Source organism: Plectropomus leopardus, chromosome 9, assembly GCF_026936395.1.
Source record: "Plectropomus leopardus strain MGB_pleo_1.0 chromosome 9, ASM2693639v1, whole genome shotgun sequence".
In the NCBI taxonomy this organism is placed as follows: domain Eukaryota; kingdom Metazoa; phylum Chordata; class Actinopteri; order Perciformes; family Serranidae; genus Plectropomus; species Plectropomus leopardus.
The window spans coordinates 7387732-7409258 of NC_142184.1; the positions used below are offsets into that span (position 1 = coordinate 7387732).

The window sequence follows — 21527 nt, forward strand, 5'->3', positions numbered from 1 at the left end:
TGTACATGTTCAGCGCCTCGGGGAGACAGGCAGACACACTGCATTTCAGCTTTTCAGACCTTAAGCCACTAAAGCAACTGACGCTTTGTACGACACAACCCACGAGCACCGTAGCCTTGGCAAAATAAACAAAGGCAAGGTGTCCTTTGTCGGGCTTGTCAATGTCTGCACACAAGGAATCCATGAAGGATTTACAGTGTGGTGAGAAGAAGTGTGTGTGTGTGTGTGTGTGTGTGTGTGTGTGTGTGTGTGTGTGTGTGTGTGTGTGTGTGTGTGTGTGTGTGTGTGCTGAAATGAGTAAGAATGTGAGCTTTACTTTGGACCTATTCAACAGTTGCCCAGAAGCCACTCTCCATTTTAAAAAACCCAGTTTTCTAATTTTCTTTTTTTGTCTGAGGATGCAGGCTCAGGTCCCAAAACGCAGGTGAATGTGAAAATGTGCTGACATTTCCCGGCATCTGAGCCACATGCTAGTCCCCTCTGGCATCCCTCCACCCTGCTCACTCTCTCACTCTTCCTCCCGCCTAAAAAATAAACAGGAGAGAGCGAGAAGAGGAAGCAGGAGAAAGGGAGGAGGGTGGACGCAGAGGAGATTACACAATATGCTGTTAATCACCACCTTTGAAAATAACAAACCTTTACAGTAGCACCCAAAGAGACTATCGAAAACAAATGCTTAATTGTGCTCCTCTGTGATATGTGAAATTTGTTTGTGGGTAAAAACATTCATTAAAACCTTGCAAAAGCAAATTGTTTATATTCAGCATTATGTTCACCAAAAAAAAATATATCGCCTGAAACATTGTGCATGTAATAAAATGCAAATTCCCCTCACCTATTCACCCCTGTCAGGTTGAACATGTTCTCTGTGAAATGTGGGGGAGGGCTCACAGCGAGCAGAGGCAATGAGGCTTGTGCAAAGTACTTAACAGTAAACATTGTACCTACAAGCTCAGAGACGCCTTCTGCAACAAAAAAAATCCTCCTAATTCCCAGCTTTACTCTCTGTGTGAGATGAAATAAATGTGTATCTGCTAAAACTGAAGCCGTACATGGCAAATATCCTCTTGAACGCACCTTCTGTGTGGATCAGCTGTTAACAGCATCAGCTCCCATAGTGTAAATCCCTAACTGTTGCAGATTAAGACAAGAAAGGATGCTCAGTCATTTTGTGTCTCTTTGTAGTTATTTGGGATCCTTTGTAGTCCTTTTGTGTCTCTTCGTAGTCTTGTTAAGTCTCTTCGATTCCATTTTGGGTCTCTCTGTAGTCATTTTGTGTCACTTGTACTTATTTAGTGTCTCTCGATGTTCAGTTTAAGTCTCTTTGCAGTCCTTTTGAGGCTCTCTGAAGTAGTCATTTTGAGTGTCTTCGTCCCTACGTGTCTATGTGCAGCTGTTTTGCATCTTTTTATAGATTTAGACATTTTGAGTCTCTTAAGTGGTTTTCTGACATTTTGCATCTCTTTGTAGGTATTTTATGTACCTCTGTAGTCACTTGAGTCTCTGTGTGGTCATTTTATGTCTCGTTGCAGTCAATTTGATTATCTGTATTTGCTTTATGTCTCTTATAGGGAGTCCCTTTGTGCCTCTTTACAGCTGTTTTGCATGTAGTCATTTTAGTCTCTGTAGTTGCTTTTTGTCCCTTTGTGTACATTTTGGGTCCCTGTAGTTGCTTTTTGTGTCTTTGTAGACATTTTGCCTCTTTTTGTAGGTGTTTTGAGTCTCTTTGTTGATGAACCATGCGAGCTGAGTGAGGAAATAAAGGTGTGTAACCACAGGTACTGAAACTGAGGCTGTACACGACAAATATCCTCCTGAATGCACCTTCTGTGTGGTTCAGCTGGTTAACAACAGTGGCTCCTGTGGCGTAAATCCTTAACTGTTGCAGATTAAGACAAGAAAGGATGCTCATTCATTGCTTTCAAGTACAAACCTGCCCATTCCCCTGACTTTCTTTCTCACTCCCCTCCCCTCCTTTACCTCCCTCAGGCAGGCAAATGTTTCACTGCAGTCATTGTTAATCAACATCTTCACGGACAACACAAGGATTTTGGGTCCTCTGCTGCAAAAGACTCGGCTGTCACACTCTGAATAATTGTTTAAGAAACCCTGATTCATTCTCCTCACAGAAAAGACAATGACCTACATTGCAGCTGATGTGTGAGGCTGTAGTGATTTTTGATTATGCGTTTTTGTATGGCGTGATATCACATCATGTCACTCTTTTAATGATTTTCCCGTCTGTCTAATGCTGGGTACATAAAGACGCTGCTGTCATGTTTCACATTTCATTGGTTGCGACAGAAGCAGAATAATGCGTCTGCCTGGGCGAGCTCCCGCTGTTCCACTGAGTACATAGAGTGTTTCCCTTTGATAGCAAGGGGCACTAGGAAGTAAGAGCAGTGAAACAACAACATCTAACTTCCCTTGTACGATAGATTCATCTTGATAATGTTTGGCTGGCAGGAACAAATACCAGTCATTCGCCAAGCACACTGTTACTGTAGCTCAATTTAGTTTGTACAGCGTGATTCACAATGGCCGTTTTGTTGATATCGTTTGATAAGACGGGCTCCCAGAAATGCATCCAGAGGAAAACAGGATTTATTGTGCCTCAGTATCCCACACATTCCACAAAGCCCTATGCTTACGGTGCGCAAAGCTATAATCTTAAAGGTCGGGCCGAGGTCAGAATCAACAACAAAAGCAATTACATTCATAAAGTGTTATTAACTGTTTCGCCCCGAGCGTGACAGAGAGAGCAGCTACACATCCTAACAGACTCTGTGTGGGCTTTATGACAAGCTGCCTCCCTTTGCAAGTACCTTTTCTCCCATCGGCTTCACTGTGTGGATCACAGTCATGTATTCATGCATAAACATAACTATTATCCCAGGGGAGAGTTCATTTCTCCTGGCCTGGACACTATAAATTACCTTGGGCCAAAGTAAAGAGTCTGGAGTTGCAGGACTGGCGGCAGTAGCTCTAGACTTAACTTCCTTCAAGGGCTGGGTGATATAACCTTAAAATAATATTGATGTGTTTTCAGGCTCTAACGCGATGCATGATATGTATCTTGATATTTTGAAATCTCCTCTAATCTCTGGACTACTGACATACTTAATTACTAAATAAACTAGTGCCACAATAAAGTTTGATAAACTACTGTCACCATAACGTTAAATAAATTACTGTTACAACAAAGTTAATTGCCGCAAAGTTAAATAAAGTACTGTTCATGTAAAGTTAAGAATGGTTTTGATAAAGTGCTGTTGCAATAAATTTCAATACAGTACTGCTGTAATAAAGTTAAATAAATTCATGATATAATAAGGTTTTTACAGTTATTTAATAAAGTCAATAATTACCTGTTATAATAAAGTTAAATAAACTAGCTACTGTTATATAATAAAGTTAATAAAGTCCTGTTGCAATAAAGTTGAAGTACTAATATAATAAAGTTAAATAAACTGTTAAATAACTAATAACTATTAAGTTAAATAAATACTAATACTAATAATATCAATAATGTTGAGATAAAGTCAAATAAACTAGCTACTGCTATCATAAAATTGAATAAAGTAATGTTACAATGTTTCATAAAGTACTGGTATAATCAAGTACTGCTATTATAAAGTCCTGTTAAAATAAGGTTAAATAAAGCACTCTTCTAATTAAGTAAATGAAGTCATGCTACAATAAAGTTAAATAAAGTACTGTTAAAAAAACATTAGGTAAAATACTGTTATAATATAGAGTACAGAGTGTAAGTATAGTAAAATAATGCACCATTATGATAAAGTTAAATAAAGTAGTTATATATTATTAATAAGGTCAAATTAAGTACTGTTATATAATAAATGTAAAGTAATGTCACAATAAAATTAAATAAAGCAGTGTAAGACAATTAAGATAAAGCTGGATAATAAAGAATGACAGAAATATATTAAAGTTGTAAACTTTTTTAATAAAGTTAAATAAACTACTGTTATATAAAAAAGTTAAATATTGTACTATTTTAATAAAGTTAAAGTACTGTTATATAATAAAGTTAAATAAAGTACTGTTATATAATACAGTTAAATAAGGTACTATTAAAATTAAGTTTAATTAAGTATTAGTATGATGGAAAATTATTAAAGAACTTGATTGTGATTTTATCCTGAAGCACATGGCTAATCCCTGGTCTGAACCGTTGATGTTTCTGCTGATATGATATGATAATTTAATACTTCCCACGTGGAACAAGCGGAGATACATCTAGTACAATAGTACAGCCCACTCCTACTTCCTGATACCTAAAAATATATGGACCTTCTATGTTTAGCAGTTCATATGTAGCTTTGCGAGCAGCAGCGGACTCATTCGTAATTGTTTGCCTTTACGCTTCTGTCAACATTGCAGGAAAATAAGACGCCACAGCGGGCCACATCTTATGTTTTGAAGTTGTGGGAGTTTCGAGGTCATTCATCATCAATTTAGCTCAATTTCCATTGGTTTACAGCAGTGGAAAAAGTTTATCAAGAGGGTGTTTGTGTGTGCGTGTGTGTGTGTGTGTGTGGTGTGTGTGTGCGCGTGTGCGTGTGTGTGAGAGAGAGGACAAGATAGAAGACTAAGGGGGAGGACTTTTCCAGACAGGGCTTTCTGTTTGCTATCTCACTGAGGAATGAATTTGAAAGGCCATGTTTCCCCTTTTCTTTTCTTTTCTTCTCTTCTCGACTGAGGACTGAGTATAAGTTTAGGCTCCTGTCTCACACTGAAAAGAGCTATCCACCCAGATAAGGCCACGGCTGACTGCAAAATAGTAACAATGAAGAGAGCATAGGTGCAGGTATCTACTTGTCAGTGAGGCTCGGAGCACAAACAGGGGAATTTGAGTGTCTTGTTCAGTGGTGTATCAAAGGGGGGCAGAGGGGGCCATGCCTTGGTACAGGCCAAGAAACTACAAACTAGACAACCTAAGGAATCCATCAGTACCAACCATGTCTGTATAGCTTGTTAGAGATAAATCACGCCTTTAAGTTAGGCAAAATTTTGGCAGGGGAAAAAGACATGGTTTTTTTTCAAAGGGGCCCCTACATGGGCGGACTGAGACACAGTGGGCCATTTTGTTCCATTCAAATTGGAGCTGAATATTTGTGTTTCAAAGAAAAAGGACAACTGGACTATTTGAAGAACAATGAACTGGCTAACATGTGACATCGCTGGTCATGTTGCCTACAACCCATTCGAGAGAAAATTCAGTGCAGCACATATAGAGAGAATTAAGTTAATGCAAATACATTGACTTGCTGGATTTTTACTATTCTTGGGCAAATAGTAGCAGGAGTCAATCTTTTAAGAAATTTTCACACTGCTTTGAATTGGCTGAGAGCACTAATGGCCGTAATAACCCCCTCTGAGTTGAAAATGGTCCTGGTTGTCGGCTCATTGGGCCACGTTGCACAGTGTACAGTAGAGGGATGAAGCTGCCGTTGGCTGGGCTCCCCTATGGCACATGAGCAGACTAGACAAGCAATGTCTGCACCCCTTTTTCCTGCAGTAACCATGGCGACAGTGACTGGCCAGGGCATCCTCATCACCAGGGGGCAGTGTGGGCAGCGCAGCGTGGTGTTGCCCTCACTGCCTACCCTGGTGCCTCTCCCTCTGCACAAAAGACACATGTGCCATGCAGTCAAACACAAATAAATTGAAATGGACACAAACAAACGCAGCCAAGCACAAATCACTCACACACACACACACACACACACACACACACACACACACACACACACACACACACACACACAGAGTCATCTGCTCCTGACAGCTGCCCCTTGGCGTCTAACACAAACCCCCCTCCCACTCTGCCTCTCTCTCCCGCTCCTTTTTTGTTGCTCACTTATTGTCAAGTTTCCACCAAACAAAAAACGGCACATCCTCCCATGACACCAGCTAATTGATTATTGATGGTGCCGGGCTAAACTGACTTATATTCAAACGGATGTGAAAAGAGAAAATGGTTGAGACAATGCATTCAGTGCCTTTCATGAAAATGAAGTCGAGGCATTTGTATGTAAAGCTCGAGGTCTTTCTTCTCCCCCTCTTTTTGTTGTTGTTGCTTTGATAAGCTGCTCAGGCTGCAGTGGGCAGCCTTGAGGGCTACGGCGAATGAGGGGAAAGCAGTGTAGGTAGAAAAAAAAACAAGCTACCAGCTGACAGTGTTTGTAGAGACCAGAAAAAAATCATAACAGCCCTCGTGGCTTGCTGGGGTGACAGTCTGACTTCCAACTGGTGTGAAGATCAGTGACAAACAAACATCCAGACTTGTTATTCCACAGCTCGCCGTGCCAGGATTGCTGCCCTTATCGCTGGCATCGCGTAATTTTGCTACACGTGGTGAAAATATAGGATGGCTTGTGACAGCAGAGATCAGATAAAGAGTGAGAGCGCCTGGGCAGGGGAATGTGGAGATGGGGCTGAATGCCTAAACAGGCTGTTGTGCGAGGGGGAGAGACTGATGATTGTGGCAGGCAGATTGAGGCACTAAAGAATGGCAGAGGCGAGGGATCCTGTCCCGTGGAAATGTGTCATGAAGGCAGTTCCATTAACATCTTAATAAAGGCTTCCCAGGCCCTGGAGAGCCCTCGTGAGCAGACTGCCTTCTCCGCTCGCATAGGGGCCCAGAGTTGCTCTCACAGCATGTCAACGAGAGAACATTTAAGTTCTGCCAGTATTGCATTGTGAGGGTGTTAGGCTTCCCAAAGGAGTAGCCTAAATGCCTACCCGCAAACATGCTCCACTAAATTCCTTTATTCCCCTTTGCCTCTACTTTCATTTACTGTCCATTTCTCCATCTGTTGGATTCAGTGGTGCTACAAAAGGCTTTGTTTCAGCAAGCTGGCAAGCCTCTGGGACAGCGGAGTGCACACTGGGGTTCATTGCTAACTTGCTGCCATCAATAGAGAGAGCAGGATCTGGACTGGCCACGGTTGCGTCTGGCAGAGGGACGACTGTTAACCGTTCCCCGACGGACCTCTGATGAGACTGACTGGAGCCTGTCTGCGAGCTGTGGACACACACACAGTCTCCGTCTTGTTAAAAAAAACAAAAAAAACAAAAAAAAGCATCTTGACAGAGAAGTGGAAAGAAACTCCAAAAAGGGCTATCAAAGGAAAATAATCCAAGCTCAGTAAACAGCAGAAAAGGTGCCTTTTCTTCTCTCAAGTACTCACAGCGTTAAAAAAAAGAAAGTACAGTCTCCTGTTTCGTGAAAAATTAAATGCAAAGGAGTGACATTGATTTTTGCACTCTGTGCTATGTGTTGCTCATACTGGGCGAGCTGCTACTTAACAATGTAGTGACCTGTAGTCATCAATTTAAAACGGTTTCAACGATTCAATAAGCCACTGAAGGCAACACGCACGACTACTCAAGATGATGAAATCGGCTACAGCAGCATGACTACACCATTAAATGTAGTCCTGTGGTGCTCTCTAACATCTGCTACTGTGTGGAAATTATCAAAGAGTAATGCTCTATCTCGAGATCTATATGCTCATAGAACCAAGGGAGGATATGCAACAAGAGGATATGCAGCACTAGGTTTTACTCTTTGGCACAAAGCAGAGGGACAGATACGTACGATACATTTAAAGGAGCAGTGTGTAAGATATAGGAAGATTTAGTTGAATCTAGCCGTGAAGATTGTGGATTGCCACCAGCTGAAACTTCTCCCTGTTAGAATTTGTTCTCTGTCCATTTTTCAGAAGGTTTTTGTCAAGAGCCGAACTTTCCACAGAGGTCTCCTCCTCTCCAAAACAAACGCTGATTAAAATGTGCAAAATCACTGAATAAAGCAATTTCATGTTAGAAATCTGTGTTTTTCCTATGCTGGTTGCCACATCAGAGATAGGCTACCAGCCGAAAACCTGCTGATGTAGGCTTTCCCACACATTCATTTATTTGAGGCAGCCCGTCTTGGTTAAAACATCTGCCGCTACGTATTGATTTCATATTTTTGGAGCTGGAGCATTCATTAGCAGCGCTGTTGGAATATTTACACTTTTTGGTTACTCATTTGCACCACTGTCCCGGAGTCCAGAGCACACTCTGGGCACAAATGGAGCAAAAAAACATCAGGCGCAGTGAAAGTGAAACTTAACCGTTCATTGCGCCCAGTCTAAAAGCACTTGCCTCTGCAGCAACTGCTCCTCTCATACATCAATCTGATCAGCTCTAAAAGTATTGACAGATCAATTATCCACCCAAGACTCAAACTCCTTGCTCCACAACAGACCAACCAGCTGATTTAAACCAGTAAAAATACAGAGTACAGCAGTTTTACGTTCCAGTGCTGTTTCGCTCATTGCAGAGGGGCTGCTAACTACAGTGGCCGACACTAAAACATGAAGGACGAATCTAGAGCCAGTGTCTGGATGTCTGTTCTGGGTTACTGTAGAAACATGGCGGTGCAACATGGCGATCTCCATAAACAAGGACCTGCTGCCTATGTAGAAGAGCTCATTTTAGGATAATGAAAAAACAACCATTCTTATTTTTGATTATACACAAAATACAACATACTTATTATATAACATTCCATTTCTGCCAATACATCCTGCTAAATCCTACACACCGGACCTTTAACCAAATGCATTCAGGCACATAGTGTCAGCTGGGACATGCAAAATCATCAGTTTCTCCATGAAAGAGATCTAGCATTCGTCTATGTAATGGAGAACGTCTGAAAATCAATTTGCTTTGCTTTTCTAACTTAAGTCCTGGCTCTATCATGTTGGAAGCTCTCCAAACCTCAGTTCCTAATTTTAGCCTGATACCTGCTCGATATCTGAATATCCCTTTCACTGCAACAAAGTTTTTAGTGTCATTTTATTCCAGATGCAGAGAGAGAGAGAGAGACTTCTCAGTTGCTACACTCCTGAATCAACATATGAGCAGAGCACTGCCTCTACAACCAACAACAGCTTAAAACGAGCGATTGTTAGGATAATCATCGCCTAGAGAGACTATCTCTACTGCTGGATCTAGCGCTTGAAGCGTAAGCGACAGGTAGAAAAACTGTTTACAATTATCCAGAGGAGAGCGCGGAGGATGTAAACGAAGGCGCCTGCCGCCGTGAGGATGTAGAGAAAGAGGCGGTTGTGATCTGAAGCCGGAGCCCTTTCAGACTTAAATGTTCTCTCCGGCTGCACTCCACTTGATCAATGTCACCACAGATCCACATCTCCCTTATGTCAATCCTCACACGTGCACTGCTCGCCGTAAACACGGATCCCAGACGCATAAACATGACAAGGCTGAGCGAGCCGAGCGTGTGTGTGCGGGTCAAGGAGATTGAGATCTCTGTTGTGACAGCTGGACAGTTGAGAGGTTCAGATAAACAGCCTACAGTGAGGCAAGACGGGAGGCCAATTGCATTAAAACAAACACTCACTCGCTGTTTGTACACTCCGGCAGATAGCAAAGGGAGGACCTATGTCTGTGGGAGAAAGAGTCAGTGAACTCACAAAAGCACCATTATCTGCATGTGTTGCCGTGTGTGCAAGCAAAGGACAGTTGGGATGGCGGGGGTTGCTGTAGGGAGAGGGGGGGTTGAGAATACACAGCCGCTGAGCGCGTTTGCAGTATTCACTCATTAAGAAATAGGTCAAGGATTCTGCCTGCATGCTCAACGACTTGTCAAAATCTCTCAAGCTAAACTGTAGTGAGTCTGGCTGCCTTCAGGGGGGAATCCGAAGAGGAGCGAGCAGTGTGCTGCGTGAAGGCTGGTGGTGACACAGCACACAGAGAGGCAGCAACAACTCATTCAGTGGTAAATCATGCAGTTAAAAAAATTGGGAGTAATATCATCATAGTGGTGGTGGAGTAGTGCAAGCAAACTGCAGTGAATGGAAAGCGGCACTGCAGCCCGGATAATTAATTCAAACCTGGTCTGACATTAGTTTACTAGTGTTTATTTAACCCTAGGAGACCTGAGCAATTTGATCTGATTTCTTTCAAAAACATGGGGGAAAATGACCTACAAATTAGTTTAAGAAAAGCGGGAAATAAAAATTAAAAAAACAGAATAATGAGAATAATGTCCGTAAAACTATATTCATAATTATTCTAATTACATATTCACAACTAAGTTCCATAAAAGTACACATATAGCATTTTTTTCTTCTATTTTTAATTGGTTTGTTTTTGTTTTGTTTTTTGCTTATCTTCAGGTTTTCTTTTTTTTAACTTTTTGCTTTTTTCTCGCTGATGTTTGGGTCATGTCTTGTTAAGCTGCTCATAACGTTCAACTCATGTTTTTGAAAGAAATCAAACCAATCAGCTCAGATTTTAAAGGGTTAAGTCAGCTCGTCATTTGAACTCTTCTCTGTTCATCAACAGAGGACGCTCTTGAGCCATGAGCGCCAATCAGAGTTTGTCGCACGTAGATGCTGATGGCGATAGGCAGTCTTGTACAGAGGGTGCATTCGACACTCTTCAAACAATCTACCAGTTACACGAGAGCGCCGAGAGATTTCCCAGTCAGAAAGTTGCTTATCTGTACTCACAAAAATAGCTATTCCAAAAGTCAACATGAAATATTTGGAGTGAAGATCCTGCACAGCCCTGACTTAAATATATTTATCTTGTGTTTGAGCCCTGAAAACACCACTTTTAAAGAACATAAGACCTGAATATTCTACCCGGAGAAAACAGACTTCTGCAAATCACCCCAACATCAGAAATACTAACAACAGAACACCTCACTGACCACACAGCTGCACCGTAAATCCAATCAAAAATATTGCAGCCCCCCTCCGGAGGGGTGAAGTGGAGATTCAGTGGTACAGAAATATCAACCGTTACTCCACAAAGCTCAACCCCGAGTTTGTCCAGCAGAAGCAATTTCTCTCCAGCTCGGCGAGGTTAACCTTATTGATTGGACGTATGTGTGATGTTGTGCTTCTCGAAAGGCTTTTTCTTGGACGGCGCGCCTTCAAAGGCATCACTTGAAAGTGATTCATTGAGCAGAATCCCTTAACATCTTCGCTCATATCCTCCATTATTTAAAAAGAACTGCGATCCATTGCTTTCAGAAGAAATCGAGGCGATCAACAGCAGCTTTGGAATTATTTTTAACAGCAATTCTCTTGTATGATCTTGTCTTCAAAGGGACGAGTTAGCAGCAGTAAACTTGTGTCATATAAGGTTACTGTAGGTTCGAAATGATGGAGATGCATTTGAATCTAAGCACTGAAAACGGTCGTACAACAGCTGCTGAATAGCCAAGCGGTCAGAGGGGCTGATTGCTCAGCGCCAGCACCACACTATCAGCAAATGTGTGTTTTTTTTCCATTAGATTGGAGTTAATTAGGTGAATATAATCAGCATGTGATAATCAAGCCAATGCTGAGTGCTGGTTTGTTCTTCCAAAGGCAGCAATTTCCACCCTGGTGGCTGCTTTGGGGTCAAACTGCTGGTTCACTTTGAGATGGATATTAAAATAATGATGTGAGTGGGTCATGCTTCACATGCACAATGATAAAAAAAAAAAAAAATCTCACCAAGAAGGAGCGGGTTTTGATTGCACTAGCAGAGGGATTAATATGCTCCCCGTCAGCCGTGGCAGATGTAAGTTATTTTCATGCAAATGTAAGGCAATTTTCTACTTAAGACAACATTTATTTTCTTTAGAGTCATTGTCATGGGTGCTTGCCGGAGCGCTGGCAGTGTGACAGAAAATGAAGATTTGTAGGTGCATCTGCTGGATTGGGACAGATGAGGTCTAGAGTCAAGCTGGAATCCCTAAATTGATGCCAGTTGGTGACAATATACCAGACTGTTGTTGTTTTGTTGCAATCTGGGGCTTTTATTCAAACCACTTGAGAAGAAAACAAATGCAGCAGGAAATGTTACATGATTTGGAATCAGTGACCTTGTAAAACTAATTTGGTGTATGAATTTTTGTGCACGCAAAAAGAAAGAAATATCTGATAATCAGCTCTGACTCCAGACTCACGTTCACTTGTTGCAGTGGCAGCAGATCCAAGCCTGCAACCACTCATATTACACCTAATTTTCTATAAATACAAATCCTGTGGACACTATTTAGAAAGGCGTGCATCATTTTGCACTCACAATCAAGGTCAACAAATCAAAATCATGAGCACTGTCATGACTGCAAGAATCAAGACTCCAAAAATAACCCAGCTAACTTCATTAAATACTCCAGAATAATCTCCCTAACACAAAGCAGAAGCAGCTCATCAGAGAGAAGAATGATGCAAACTGGATGCATCATCACTGTAACTCAATAAGCTGCATGAGGAGGCAGCTCAGTTCTAATGAATGAGCACAAATGGTAGTAAAGGATCCAGAGCAACACCTGCGCTTAAATAGGCGAAAAGACCTTAAATGCACAAACAGAGCGGGTGTTGTAAACCATAATATTTTATGGTCACACACCACCATTCAATGTAGCCGTGGCACAGCAGTGAAATATAGAAACCGGCTGGGCTGCCACCTTATCAGAGCCCGCAGCCTTAAAAAATGAAAAATGTCTCTCTTCAGTTGTCTCTCCGCAGTGTCGGAAATTAGCGCTTTTGCAGCACAGCGTGGCTGTAGCGTGGGATTCAAACAAATATTTACACACTGTGGAGCACATTAAGCACTCACCTCTTCCGTTAAACTGGATCTCCCGGTTATCCCGTCCCCCTCCAGCGCTGTCTTCTCAACTGATGCGCTAAGACTCCACAGTGAAAATTTCCAAACGCTCTATCTGGGCAAAGCGTCTCTTTTTCGGGGATGCTTCTGCGATTTTATATTCACGAGTTCTCCCGGTACATGTGGCTACGGAACCTGTTAAGCAGCGGCGGCGGCGTCATTCATTCAAAACCTTCATCACGCCGAGTGATTGCAAATTCAGTGCGTAAACTTCGCAGCAGAGCCGTCACCATCTGAGCTGACCTGCTGATGTGACTTTACGAGACCGTGTCAATGAAACGGCACATTCCTTCAGTTTCAGCGTCCTCCTCCTCCTCCTCCTCCTCCTCCTTCTCCGGTGCGGATCTACACAAGGTTATGTAGAAGCAGCGGTCACGCTTGCCATCGTCCGCCGGTGAATGTGCGCGCGCGTGTGTGTATAGTTCAGACCCGCAGCGTCGCTTTCTCACAGGCGCTCTGCCGGACTGACACAGATTAGCGGCTCCATCAATGTACAGTAGTGTGTGTACGCCGCCACTGGCACACTGCGCGTTTAAACCCAGCCCCCTCACACTCCGGCTCATTATGGTGTTAACTGTTTCCGCCCAAAGAAAAACATTAATAATGGATATGTTAAAGAAACATTTGTGCAGAATTTACAGATTCGATGTTGGAGCAACATTTAGGACGACATACAAGGAGGAAATATATTCTAACAACATAAGCACTTTAGTGCCCGAAAAAAAAGGTAAATTGCAATCCGCAATCCCTATTCAAACTGAAAAAACAACAAAAAAAGATTTTAAATTAAATTTTGAACATATTTAATATAATTTACAGTTTGGATAACTCTCTGTAGAAGGATATATATACAAAATAACACAAAAAAATCTTTCGCTTTAGAAATCTCTCTAACTGACAATACTGATATTGATATTAGACTATTGGACTATTGGATATTACTTAGCATTTATGAAAATAAAATGTTTCTTACCCACCAGTTTTGTCTGCGCAGCACAGACTGAAGTCAGTCAGTGACTCTCTTCCATCCAACTCTGTTTCTGTTAGAATACTGCCATCTATGGACCAAACTGTGAACCTGACCTCATACATCTCTAACTGCCTCTCTCTCTCTTTTCTCTCATTTCCTATGACTCCCTCATTATTGTATTTCAGCTTTTCTCTAGTTTTAAATGAACTTTCTGACTTGCTCTCTCATTCTCTCCGCCTCAGAGATGTGTGTATCTCGCCGCTCACCAGTGCAACCGAGCAGCTCAGGATTGTTCCAACTTTGGCGATAACAATCACAGAAACACTGAGTTGTCAAATCCTTGAGGTTGTGTCTATAATTTGCAGCGACATCACTGACATAGTGCCCTACATCTGTGTTTTGTGCCATACTTTGATGGAGTGTCTGCAGGTATCAGACGCTTAAATCTGATGCTTTTTAAAACCATTAAGGTCCAGTGTGTAGGATTCAGGGATATATATATATATATATATATATATCAGAAATGGAGTATGAAATAATAAGTATGTTTTCTTTAGTGTATTATCACCTAATAATAAGAATCATTGTGTTTTTGGTACCTTAGCATGAGGCATGAGCCGTCTACATAGGGTGCGCCATGTTGCATTGCATATTTCTGCAGTAATCCAGAATGGATAAACCAAACATTGGATCTAGATGAGGCCATTTGTGTTTTCGCGTTGGCCACTGTAGTAAGAAGCCAGACTGCAATGAGCAGCGTCGGAGTTACACTGTTTGTAATGTTAGTGTGCTTTATTCAGTGTTTCTAGCCATTTAAATCACCGGCTCTGTATGTTTTGGAGAGGAAGTGACCTTTGTGGATACTTTAGCCGTCTGAATGTCTGGATCTTGAGTCACCAAAGAAAAAAGGTGACTCTTCATTAGCGTGTGGTTGGACTAGCTTCCCACAGCGACATGTCAAAGTGCATCAGATATACTAGTTCTTAAAGCTGTAACGGCTTTATTCAGTTTTTGATCACATTAAATCCCCAGGTTTGTTTGTTTTGTAAGAAAGGGACATCTATGAATAATTCGGCTCACGGTAAAAACCTCCTGAACGTCTGGATCAGAAAAAGGTGAGCACACATTAATGTGTGAGAGAAAAGCGGTGAGCATGTTGTGGATGAGCAGCCCATCCCCGAGATGCCAAACAGCATCGGAAACTCACTGATTTGTAACGTGAAACTGCTTTATTCAGTGTTAATAGCCGTTTTAAACGCCTGGTTTGTTTCATTTGGAGAGGAAGAGACCTCTGGATAATCAGCTCCAAGTAAAAACATCCTGAATAAGGAAAACTGAAGGCTTTCTAGCTGGGAGAAGTTTTAGATGGATGTAATCTGCAATTCACTGCTAGACGCCACCAAAGTCCCCTAAATTTTACACACTTCACCTGTGAAGATAATTTTAAAGCAAATTTAGGACCAACTTTATATATATATATATATATATATATATATATATATATAGCAATTGTGGCTATTAAGACCTCACAAACTAATACTATTTAGGAATTTTAAGGCTTAATGTTTACCAATTTTAATTTCACAAATGTTAAGACTTTTTAGGGACCCTGTGTGAAATCTGATTACTTGTGCTGCAGACACCATTGTGTTATTTTCAAACAGGAGGGAACCCAAAAAGTACTTGCCAATCATTTTTCATTTCTATCCATAAGTGATAAATCTTTGATAAGTGATCTCAATATTGGCAGCCAAATGTTGACTTTTAGCATTTTTTTTACATGACTGAAACTGTGTGTTTTTCTATTACAGTCATTGAATGACATTGAAATAGTTATACAACACATCAACACCAACCCCTCATCTTCTTGCATCTGTGCCCTCGGTGGGTTATGACAAAAAGTAGGCTATCCACATTCTCTGATGCATCAATAATGCAGAGTGGGGAAAAGGGAGCCAGTGTCTGCCATCAAAAGTATTGCAAAACTGCCAGGAGGAAGAAGATGTGGAACAACCAGTGTAAGTACACTAAAAGCACAGCGCCCACTTAAAGACAGGGTCAATAGCTGGAGGGTGTCCATATTGGAATTCCACCGCACTACCTCTCAAATGGATCTTAGTCAACCCTGGGCGGCAGGGGTAATCAAATACAGACTTTTTCAATCCATTACTCACGGCCCTGTTTGGAGCAGCCCTGTTTGGAACAAGCTGTGATTTGTTTGATTGGAACATAACTCAATTCATATTGAAAGAACACAGAACTGTCTGGAATGGGTTTTGCCCGTTTTGTGAAGAGAGAAATGATAGATTAACCCATTTTGCGAGGTGAAGCTTGGTTATTACACACAGTACAATTCTATCAGTCATGTTTCACTGTAGGATACGTATCGATTGATGGAGGCTGGTTGCAGATTCTACGACTGTGGGGGGAAAAAAAAGGCAAGAAATTGTTTGAAATAGCACATATACAGTATGTGGCATTAATTACTAAGATTTTTAGCAAAAAGATATATAAGAAATGCTCAGATTGTAGCTGTGATTAGCCTTGAATCATCAAATGTAACATTTATATAATTGTATTGAATTTTTTTCCAACTTCTTTAAAGTGGATTTTCTTTTCAATTACAGCTTAGTCGCCAGTAGAAAATGCTGGTACTGTACCCTTCTGCCAACCATGGATATTCACAGCATCATATCAGCATTTCTAAAGTGACATAGTACATGAGCTGACTCTGTCATTGAGAGGTGGAGGGGATGGTGGATGGTGTGACACCGAGACCACTGCACAGAACTGTGTGCGAACAACAAACAACAAAACTCGTTTTTTTAGCGAGTCATCCCTGCATTTCCATCAAGTTTAGGGCCACGAAAAGCAGTTCCTTTTTAGCGAAACACTGCTGCGTTTCCTGTTAGCATAGTGCCACAAACAAACAGTTGTTTTTTAGTGAGTTATCGCTGTGTTTCCACAAAAAGCAGTTGCTTTTTTCCAAGACATTGCTGCATTTCTTGCCAGGATTGTGGTACAAAAAGCAGTTGTTTTGTTGTGAGACACCAGATGTGTTTGTTTTGTAGCAACTTTTACTGCATATCCTGCCTTTTAAGACTAATATATACACAATAGAAACCCACAAAATGTGAAGAAAAGTATTTTCAAACCTATTTTCCTTATTAAACAGAGATATACAACTATACACCTTTCGAATTCAACTTTCTTTTTCGGAGTGACGAGGCTTCACCATAATTCATCATAAAACACACTTCCTTCAAACTTGAAGGAAACAAAATAAAACTCACCCAAATAGTCTGAGTTACTCTTGCTAGTGATCTAGTTAGTAAGTAACAATCACCAGCTTCGGTTTGGTCGAAATAAATCCTTAATTCACCAAGTTATACGTAAATAAAACATGCAGTTGCTCTCTAACATTTGGTGTCACGGCGTCTTTTGGCTCAGTTGCCTGTTCCACCAGTAGAGACCAGAGACTGATCTCTGGTGGTGCGTGCTGTGCACTATATACAATTTGTTATGAAGGTATTGAAAAACATAGCTGCAGGATTTCTAAATACCCTGGTATATCCTGTGATACCACCCAAGCATACGCTCAACATGCACAAATATCATAAGACAGTCAATCCAAGCCTGTGTATCATGTGCAGCACCACGTCTCTGCTCCTTCAAGCGTCTTCATTTAATGCAAAAATATGTTTGCTTATTGATGTGCTCATAACTCACAGATGCACCTCTTGTCCTAGACCTTCATTAAAGTGTTGTCTCTTACCTGCAGTAGCAGAGGGCTGTGTTAAGACGGTCCAGGTCCTCAGTGGGATAACTCAGCCACTTTCAGTCTTGGCATCTTCCCACCTCGGATCTGCAATCAAAGCACACATCATTGGCCATTAGGGTGTTGTCAGATAAGCAAGCCGTTGGCCACTTTATATCTATGTTTACATTTGGAGTCTGACCCCGTAGACCGCGAGTGTTTCTGTAAGGAGTGAGGTAAGATTCAAACCCCACAGTGGGTGAGAAGGTTAATTGCTAGAATTATGATTGTGCGATGTGCACTACCTACTGTTTATCTCCGGATGTACGGGGGCGGCCGGGTGCATGCAAAGAGAGGGAGTGATGCTGCAAGGCATGTGCGACGGGAGATAGAGAGACAGGGTAATTTGTGGCAAAGCAAAAAGCTTATTTGTTGGAAGATCAGTTTAGTGAGCAAATCAAACAGCGGTCAGGTGGAGGGGTTGTGCACAGAACTGGGAATGAGGCTCCCAACGGTAATGCGGAGAGATGGCCGGCTGCTGGGCTGCCGCTTGACCGTTTGCTGATCAAAGTGCTCGCACGCAGCGATTTCATACTAAGTTGGAAGGTTTCAAAGGGGCCTCTAGTGATGCCTTTAATTCTCTTTCCCTCAAGCCATGTTTGAAGATATCACGAGGGAATGTGGCAACCTGTCGACTTCACTGAAACTCCATTCCCTCTCTTCTCTGACCCGTGTGAGCAATCAGCCTGACTGGCGAGAAAAACAAATACCAGGAAACAATTAGATGAAAAACTAAACTGTCAATCTTATGCATGTGACGCCAATTATTTCTGTTGCAACAATAAACCATGTCATTTATTATAGGAAGTATTTATGCTAATCAATTTTTTTGACATTTAAATTAAGACTGTAGCTATCAATTATTTCAGTAATCAAGTATTCCACCTATTAATAGAGAAATTGGAAAAGAGATACTTTGGGCTTTTTTTGTAAGAGAAATAGTAAATAGTTTCATTAATGCACAAACAATTTGTTTTCTTTCTGGGAAAAAAAACATGTCTATTGCTTGAATTGCATTGAATAATTGGGCTTAAACTGATACTTACACCACCTAGTATTTTGCTTTTGGGGATATTTTATGCGTCACTGTGAGGGGAGGAGATGTGTGTGTGTTCTTGTCTGTGTTACTATCATAATATACCATGAATGAAGCTCAGGTTTTCACAAATTGACTGCAGCATTTTATTTTTGTGGTTATGTCCCCAAGTTAGGTTAAAAAACCCAAAAATGCTGCAGTCAATTTGTAAAAGCTTAACCAACCACGATATTTATTTCTTAAAAGTGAAATTTTCAACTTTTCAACAACTTTTCACTGCAGTGTGGGCAGTTTGTACAGATGAACTGTATTTGGCTTTTTTCCGTGCTGCCTGCAGCTCCTCGCTCATCTCCTGGCAGGGGTCCCCACAAGAGCATAGGTTTTGTTTCAACATTCATGAAGAACACATGAAGCAGAAATGTTAGGGGTCCTCCACCAGGATATTTTAGGCATCAGGGACTCAATTCCCTCCATTCTGTTTTTCTTCTGCACCTATTTGTGCCTTTTATTCATTAATTCAAATAAAAAAAAAAAAAAAAAAAAAAAGCAGAGCAAATGCACATGTAAATATCGGGGGGGGGGGTTGTCCTCTGCACCCCCCTCAAAATCTACGCCTATGAGTCCCCAGGTTTCGCATCATCCAGTGGATTTCTCCCGAAGAATGAGAGAGGAATCCTAGAGACTGGCAGTCCAGAGGGAGGTTGAGCGCTGTTCATTTGCAGTTAAGATTACTGCCCAAATTGTAACAGCAGAGCTTTGTTAAGAGCTTTCATCTGAAAATATGACTTATGTTAAATGCTAACGTTAATGTTACTTTGTGTCAGGTGGAGCGGAAACTTTCTGTTCAGATTTTGAAACACTGATGTTAGGCTATTCTGGCAGGATGGGTCATTTTTACAATAGACTCACTAATCAGAGTTTTTGTTTTGTTTCAGCTTGAAATTATCCCAAGCTTTGGGTTTTGCAGCAAATAATTTGCATTGATAATTTTCAGTAATCAAGTAACTTTGTACTTTCTCAAAGAATAATTTCAGCCCTAATCAATATTAGAGCTTTAATAGGTAACTTTTCTAACAAGTACATATTTCATATTTCCTGAAACTTCATCTAATACTTTATCTAAATAAGATAAAGTGAAAAAATCATACTCCTCTGCCTACTCTGTGCCTTGTTGCACTTCTACTTGCTTTACAGCACGTGAACGCAAACAACCAATCAGAGCCGAGGAGTCGCCAATGCAGCTGTCAATCCTGTCAATCACTGCTTGTGCTGTAAGCAGCGCTGTAACTACATCGCCTACGTCCGATCTCAAATGTTTTCAGAAATGAATTTTAGTGCACTGTTTAGCTGTGAAATAAGAAAGTTTGTCCAGCTGATGCTTGGTACATTGCCTATTTCTGACATGGCAGCCAGATCACATTTTACAGCTTAACAGTACACTAAATTGTGTTCCTGAAAACACTTGAGGTGAGAAAAAGGCAATGCAGTATCTTTTCATATTTGTTTAAAAAGCATTACCATCTATAGCTTTAATGTAAATGTTCAACATCCCAACAAGAAGGTGTAACAGATCACAGCTTCAAATATCTTTGCTCATACATACACATACATATGTACCTGATTTAAAACCTACATTTTCTCATTTCACCCTGCAGTAATGATCGGAGGGGCTTTATTTGTACTTCTCATTGCCGAGCTGTAGGCAAGAGAGTCCAGAATGCACAGCGTGTGTCTGGGGACTAGAATGTGCCTGGCATGTGAACCGGGTCCATTATGGAAGTCCACCCCCGCTACTTACATCCTACCATCCACCTGTGAGAGTGTGTACCAGATACACACTCAAGAGGCTCCAGGGACTACCGCCATGCAATCAGCAATTGCACACACATACACACTCTTGCGCACAGAAAGTGATTCGTACAGGTGGCCCATTACATCAGTAATGGCCCACTGACGGAGCCTCAGCAGCCCGCTACCATGTGGTGATGATCGTCCAGTTTTCCTGCTCTACAATGAGGAGAAATATCTCACACAGGAAAATATTAGAGGAGGGAGAGAGGTAAAATTAAATCTAACAACACTATACCCTGCTCAAGCTTTAGTCAACAAATTGCAACTATCTGGAGGACAGTGGCAGTCGTATCAGAGTGATGATCTCAGTGAGAGCACGCTTTCAACGCTGTGATTTTGTTTCCGTCCCCTCTTCAGGGAAAACAACCTGCCCTGAAGTTCAATTGAACACAATGTGACTGATCTGTGGCCCAAACGTGCGCGTCTCATCGGTGCCATCTCTTAAGCCTGTCAGGCTCCGTCAATGGAAAAACAAAATTAAAATAGCAATTAATTTCCACAGAGATGCAATCACAGGGGACGTGGTAATTGCAAGCTGCTCTGATATGTTTGCTGAGTGAGGCATTGTATTAAATTGTATTTTTTTTAAATTTATTATTATTTTGTCCTTGCTCGGAGGCTTTCCATGAGCTGCAGCCTTGTGCTGTAATCTCACACATCAGACTCGTGGCAACAAATCATGAACTCAGATGTCATCAGTATGAAAACATGGCACCTCGAAAATAACATCAGAGAGAGCGAGCGAGTGACAGAGGGAGAGCAAGTGGCAAAAGTACAGATGGTCTATCTTTCAACACATCAGTGCCACAATTGAGCTGTCAGAGAAGATGAATAATGATGATATAAAAAACAGTTAAGTAATTTGTGCCCACAGCACTAAGTAATTTACACTCCTGCTTAACTGCAAGGTGAGCAAAATCCAAAACGCCTAAAAAGAAAAAAAAAGGTAGACTTAATTTGATACAGTTTATGCATCATGCACAACCACCAACATGGATGCTCGCAACTACAGGATGGGTAAAAATGAGCGAGAAAAAGAGCAAAAGAGACAAAATTATCAAAAATATTCTCACAATGAGAATGCCTTCCATTAGATAGATGGCTGTTATAACAAGATGCTTATCAGAAAGTGAATCTCAGGAAAT

At 41.3% G+C, this 21527-nt stretch overlaps 1 protein-coding gene across 2 annotated transcripts in view; it reads right to left on the reverse strand.

Moving 5' to 3' along the window:
• Positions 1-17546, reverse strand: part of plxna2 (plexin A2) — a 281745-nt gene extending 264199 nt beyond the window's left edge. Inside the window, exon 1 of one of the 2 annotated variants that reach the window (XM_088081848.1) lies at positions 17454-17546. The gene's annotated coding sequence lies outside the window, so the exon portion shown is untranslated. Of the gene's footprint in view, positions 1-12660; positions 13171-17453 lie in introns of those variants that run through there. The other variant, XM_088081847.1, reaches the window with a different exon arrangement.
• Between the last annotated feature and the right edge of the window lie 3981 nt (positions 17547-21527).